At 39.2% G+C, this 7,026-nt stretch overlaps 1 non-coding gene across 1 annotated transcript; it reads left to right on the top strand.

Annotated features, from left to right (window-relative positions):
- The first annotated feature begins 2,057 nt into the window (after positions 1–2,057).
- TRNAS-GCU (transfer RNA serine (anticodon GCU)) lies at positions 2,058–2,139 on the top strand. Its single transcript has one exon. It is a non-coding gene; the product is annotated as a tRNA-Ser (tRNA).
- The last annotated feature ends 4,887 nt before the right edge of the window (positions 2,140–7,026 follow it).

The following is a 7,026-nucleotide window of genomic DNA, read 5'->3' on the forward strand; positions in this document are numbered from 1 at the left end:
TAACATAAAAATACTTTCAGATGTAGCACATAAACTACCTGTCTGTTGTGCATCAGGACTTGGCATTTCCACAGGTTACCTCTCATTTTGAATATCTATTGTAAGGAATCATTAAAAAAACCCTTTCCATTTGACATTCAGAAAGCTGGATGCAGCTGCACTGTCAGCTGAAGTTGGTGAAGAATTCAGCACTTTGAAAACACAGGCGAAAGAGGGGGGATTACTTTCAGCTCATTTTAGGCATTCCCAGTACAAAGGGAACATCTCAAGCAGCTGGCCATGCTCCTGTTACAGTCTGTGTAGAGAAAAAGGCAAGTTTTGAGATCTGGTTCATCTTTCCTTGGGAAAGATGCCTGAAGCTGGTCACACGAGCTTCACTCTCCAGACCTCTGTCTTTTCTCTGGACTGTAAAGGCATGACTGGGTTGGATATAAATACCTAGGGTGCAGCTGTGAAGTGGAGCAGACAGACCACAGTCAAAGTGGTTCATGCTGATTACTGGAAGAGTGAGTCAAAGAGAGTCATTTAACAACAATTGCAGACCCATAGGCAGAATTTTCAATTTCTGAAAACTCGGGTTCAGGTGCGAGATACCAAATCTTGTAACAGGCGAGACAAAAAGGTGCAGAACATGGGCACGTCCCCATGGCACGGTGCAGCAGCAGGACAGAATTACACTGGAATGATTCTGGTTTCTGAGCAACCTCAATTATCTGTTAATGGCCCAACATTACATGGTCAAATGTGCTCTAAATTAGTCTAACTCCCTCTCCTGTAATAGAAGCCAAGCTCATCTGATGTGGGACATTTACTGCAAGCAGGATAAATAGCCCAAAATGCTGAAAATTTTTATTTACCATCATTTTCCTAAAACCTTCAGGACCTGAAGGGACAGCTTTAGTGTCAAATGATACAATGCTGCAGCAGTCAGAGGTTACAGATGGCCTTGTTAAAAGTGCTCATAAAGAAGTCTATCAGCGACAGACAAACATGAAAGAGAAACCACTTTCAGACAAACACTTCAGAGAGAATACCGAATTAAAACAAGAGACCCACGGGAGCAGTTCAGTGAAGCTTCTCACTACTATTCATGGGTTAGTCACTCAAATATTTTGATACAGAATCACGTATATTCATTTCTGAAGTGTGTGTGCTTTCCGATAGCTGAGTAAGCCTGCTCGAAGTAAATAGATCAGAGCCGGAAAACTGAAGGAGCAGTCCCCCAGAGGTGGCTCAGAGGTAGCACATGTTACGTCAGTGATGGACAATTAATAAATGTTTGATGCTATTTTCTCCAATGCTTGCCATCAGTGCTATTCTGCTGTAGGGCTGCTTGCATCGTTTAACCTTCCCTCCCATGCAGGTCTGCACTAAAACAATTTGGGTGGGGAACAGCAAGTGGAACAACACATAAGCTTCTGGCTCTGTGAGACCCTCGGGCTTTGAAAAAAAATATCCTGCTCCCTCCCGTGTCACTCAAGTTCAAAGGGACAGGGTTCATAGGTTTTCCTATAATCTAGGTGTCATGAAGAGACCAAGGAGATTTAGCTAAAGTGACTACACAGCTGCATCAGCGAGATGCCATGTTCCCGCATCTCTTCTCTTTTAAAGTCTAAATTCGGATTGGACTTGAAAAAGAAAAATACCAAATCCAGATACTGAACTCTCTGCCCCATGTATCCCAGAAAAATGTATTACTCCTAGGCTTGAGTTCTATCATAGTTCTGAAACTTGGAGTGTTATTAGCACAAAATTTAATTAAATCCGTATAAAAACTCTTTAAATGGATTTAATCATTAAAAAATATAATCAGAAACCATAAAACAAAGCTACAACCTTAGACTTTCTTAATGCTATCAATAGTGCTGAAATAATGATAATAATGATAATTTAAAAACTAGTCTTAGGACTAGCTGCATAAATAAAATAAGTCTTCAAAAATAGAGTATAATATAGATAAATTGAATAAAGTTTCAGACAGCCATGTGTATTTACAATCATTTTGATACTGACACTAACTCAGAGTTGTGCTGTATTTTAAAGATTAAAGCTCCACAGACGAGGTGGCCGAGTGGTTAAGGCGATGGACTGCTAATCCATTGTGCTCTGCACGCGTGGGTTCGAATCCCATCCTCGTCGACAACCAAAAAACCTTTCCTGAAGGAAGGGTGCAGTGAGGTTGGAGCCATGCTATTTTCAGTGGTGCCCACTGCCACGACAAAAGGCAGTGAGCACAGACTGAAATACAAGAGGTTCTGTTTAAACATCAGGAAACACTTCTTTACTGTCTGGGTGGCCCATTAGTGCTGTAGTGTCTCCTTCCTTGGAGCTCTTCAAAAACCAGCCTGCTCTAGGTGTTCCTGCATGAGCAGATGATTTCCAGAGCTCCCTTCCAACCCTAGCTATTAAATGATTCTGTAATTTTGCTTTTATTTTTTTTTTTTTAAAAAAAAAAAGCATTCTCCTTGCTGTCTCTAGTGTTATTAAATTGCATGTCTAATCAGTGTCAAAACAGAAAAGGTTTATTAATCTTGGTTGCCTTTCTCCTAGTGCTCAAGGCAGCCTAGAGCAGGGGAAAATGAAAGTAAGCTTTGGAGCTTAAAACACTTCTACCAAATTCTTGTTTAATTGTTCTCATTAAATATGCAAGATCTCATGTATTGGCAAGAGGGACTCAGTTATAACAGACACATTAAACATCAAAAAGTGGGAGGAAAAAATTCAGGAAATACAACTTCTGGAAATTAGGAAAATTTACATGATACCAAGTGTACAGTAGATATATTTAACTGAAGCTCACAATAAAATGTGAAGAGAAAAAACCCCACAGTGTACAAGATCCAGGCAGTGGGCTTTAGTCCTTTGGTTCTCTAAGAGTCTGTTGCTGTAAAACTGATTTGTTGCCCCCGTGGTGTGCTAGCACTCTTCCTCCTTATTTGATTCAATGAGTTTTTAAATTGCATTTATGAGCAATTTTTGAACTTTTATGAGCTTTCTGGAAACATCCAAAAAGAAGGTTGGCATTTTACTGGTTAAAGACTCCACTCATTTCATAAAGCCTTTGTTTTCATTTACTTTTAGCATAGTCACAGCATTCTCTTCCCTTTGAGCCGATCAGGAAATTCGACGTACCCATCCAGTCTGAACAGAGAAATGCTACCAGGGAGACACTGACAGATGTAAAACAGGGCAACGAACCGGATTATTTGCTAAGATGTAATCACAAACTCTAAGAAAAGGCTTTGCTTTTACTTGCAAAATAATCTGGGATTTTATGGGTTAGAAGAGTGAGCGCTTAGTCATGCAGCTGGTCCCTGTGATGTCAAAGAGTACATCTACATCAAATATTGAGGAGGAGCCTGAAGCTGTTTTCCAGACTCAGATCACTGTCTGAACAAACAGCAAATGAAGCCAAGTCTTCCGAGAAAGTTTTCTGCATTTATTTCTGCTGTTTCAGGGTTCCAGATCTAGAACCATATTATAACACTGGATTTTGGGTGGCCAGCCCTGCTGAGTGTAGGATGTCAGAACAGAAACTGAAGGAAATTTGGACTCTACTGACTCGCTGGAAAAAAAAAATAAACTCTCAAGTTAAATTTTTCTTATCTTAGTGAAACACTCTGGACAGAAATTTTAAAGAGGTGCTAGCACTAATGATTAAAAAAAAACAAAACACCATCTTCAGCAGTATGAAGCAGTTTTGATCTTCAGCAGAGACAAAAACTGTTTTCTAAAGTGTATCCCCTTCTCCCACCCCTTCAAACTCCGTATCATCTTGGCAGCTGTTTCCTAAATACAACCATTAGTCAAAATAAATAATGAAATTCCTCTTCAGTCCTACAGTACTGCAGAGTTTATAGCAAGCTCTACCCTGGGGTATCTTCTGTGAACATTTTTTTTTTTCTTTTTAATGAATTAATGAGAAGTAAAGAACAATTTTAAAAGCTAGTTAAGATACTTATTTGAACTTATTTGCTTGTTGATATTTATTTGCTCTCACCTGGTAAGTTAGGAAATCATTCAATTCACACAGCTGAGAGTAATTCAGTTTACATTTGTACTTTGCCTTGTAATTGTAAAAGTACCGCCTCCGAAGTGTCTGGCTATAACCTTGTCTTTGACCTCTAAGATACACTATCTATTACAAAAATGTTTTATCCATTTTCCATTACAAAGATATTTCGCTTTGTTTAAACTCTGATTGTGTAATGGGCATTTAAACAAAGTACATTTCATATTTAGATAAGTTGTGTAGACAATGATTATGGGCTAAGAAGAGATTAACTCCCCATTTCTGATGTAAATGCTTGTTGAATCCCATAACAGAACAGGGACTCTTGTCCCCCAGCCAATAGGAAGGACTTGCTTTTCTCTCAAAGGTAGAAATAAAATGGAAATAAAAGGGTAAGGAAGCTTTCTCTGGCAAATCATTTATTAACCTTGGCATGTTAATATTCTCCAGAGACGTGAAATTGCCTTCGTTGGCCAAGCCAGCCACTTCACCCTCACCTTCTAAGTTCTGTTACAATGTCATTGTCCGGGATTACTGAACAGAAAAATGAGAATGCATATTTTAAATGCATGTTTTACCAGTGAATGGCAGGTATTTGTTGTCTTGAAGATCAGTTTACTGAGGAGATGCTGATGAGCAACGAAATCATAATGCTGCTGCTGCAGAAAGGTTTCTCTGAATCCCGGCGTTTCAGTTGCAGGAAAAATACCACATATAAACAGGATTTTGAGGACTTGTAATGCCCGGGAACAATGCTAAATGCCAAATGAGTTATTTCATCCTAGAGGAAGACTGCAGATCTCTGTGTTTATAACACAGCTAATATTCTCATAGCAAACCTCTTGCAGTTGGAGCGAGCTGAGTTTCTTTGTTGGACTTGCTTCCCCTGCCGTGGGGTTTTGCCAAGGAGGGATCTTTCACTTCTGTCAGCTGGGGCTACAGTGACACCTAGTAACTGCTTGGCTAATTACAGCTCAGGTTTTCTGCGACCTGCTGCTTTTGCCAGCCTCTATCTGGCCTGTTGGCTCCAGCGGTGAGAAATTCCTCATCCCCAGCAGGGATTTTGCGCTACCAGCACCTCCCGGAGCCAGTGCTCAGAGCTGCATGGTCTAAACCACTGAGAAGCAGCAATTACTTGCTTATGCTGACATACTCCTTGCAATATAAAATCATGCTTAGAATCATCCATTTTAATTAATTAGTGATATAGTATCACTTCTAAGGAGACCTTCTTGCGTGCCTTCTACATTTTGCATCATCCTCCACACGGCTGCTATGCCAGCAGTTCATGCCCCAGTAGAAACACATCTGCCAGCTAACCAGGATGGATTTACTTCTTATATAATATGTAAGAGTTAAACAATAATTTAAATACTGTAGGTTTGACAATCCCATCAAAACAGAAAACTGCATTTTCAGCTGTACTTTCAATAAACTGAAATAAATAAATTACCAAAGTAATTAAGAAAGCAGGACTTAGTAGCTTTTGCATAATTTAAAACCAGTGACTTGAACACGTCTTCCACCTATTAAAACTTCACAACAATGCTATAAGGAATACAAAAAAATCTTATTCTAGGAAAAAAAGATGCTGAAGCAGTGAGCTCAAATGATTTCCACAGCATTTAGAAGATGTTTACGTGCAAGAAGGAGGGCTCGTACTTTCTGCCTTACCATACTTTCCCATGGTAACCAAAACGGTGGAAATCTGAAGGCTGCATCGAATGACACATTTATTTTGAATGTTGGAGAAACTTTCTCTTCAGATGGGCAGCAAAACTGAGTTCAGAAAGCGCTGCACTGGTGTTTTGAGAGCACGCTAGTAGTGCAGATAATAGGCAATCAAAATAATTATTCAGTGATTGTTCTCTACTTCCAAATTTAAAAGAAAGCAAAGACATTTTGCTTTGTTCTATTCAGTTACCGTTTTTTCTTGGTGAAGAAAAGTATCCTGAAACACTCTTTTTTTTTTTTTCATTTGCAGATTCTGAGAAAATCGGATTAAAAAATCTCATGACTTTGGAAGTCCACCAAGAAGCCTTTGTACCCTTGTCCCTGTCTTTTATACCCCTTATATTCTGTCCTACTCTAATTAAAGCCAAAACAAGAGTGTCTGTGTCACACAGTCCTTTTTGTAGTCCATCTGATGTCTTAAAAAGTCCAAACACTGCCTGCTAATTGCTCTAAAAGACCACAGGTCAAGGTAACTAGTAGTGATGTCAACATAGCATTTCTGCTGATTATGTCCTAAAATTGCCTCGCCTAATTGCAAACAGTTGGCTGGCAAGTTGTGTTTTTAACTGACCTCCTTTAACCTTTAAAATCACAAGTGATGGAGATGCCTGTGGTTCCTTTACTGTGTGCTGTGAGTCACATAAAATACTGACATTCGGTGCTTCTGAGCTTTCTTCTGATTAGAGCTCGAGCTTATAAAGTGACGTGATCCTATCCACAGCTTACAGCCAAAAGGTCCAAAGCATGTTTTTATTATCCGTTGATTTAAGGCATGTAGCAATGAACCATCAAGTGCATCGCCTTCAGCTGGAATAAAGCTTTCAGTAAAGTTCTAATATTTAATATTCTCTAGCAAATAGCACAGCCTGAACAAGAAGAGTCCTTCCTTATTTTATAAGGGAGAATGAAAAAAAAAAAAAAACAGTTACTCGGATCTTGACTTGAATTAGAGTATAATGGTGACATGCAAAAATACCGTGCTGAATCCACCTGAAGCAACTAGTAAATACTGCTATTGTTTGGAAGCGAAGATAAGGAGACTGAAGGCCTCACTGTACAGTACAGCAAGAAGCCTGGAGTATTTGTAGCTCAGCAAAATATTGGACTGATTGGCACAAGTTTGCTGTAGAAATTCTTTTAAGCTATACAGAGATTCGTGCAGGAACCTTCTGAGTTCTTGTCTGGTTAACACGTTTCCTAACTTCTCAGTTCCACGTAAACATGAAATATATTACTGAATAAATTGTAATTCTTTTTATTGTGTGTGATGAGAGGGTATA

The sequence above is a fragment of the Anas acuta genome, chromosome 25 (genome assembly GCF_963932015.1).
Source record: "Anas acuta chromosome 25, bAnaAcu1.1, whole genome shotgun sequence".
Classification (NCBI taxonomy): Eukaryota; Metazoa; Chordata; class Aves; order Anseriformes; family Anatidae; genus Anas; species Anas acuta.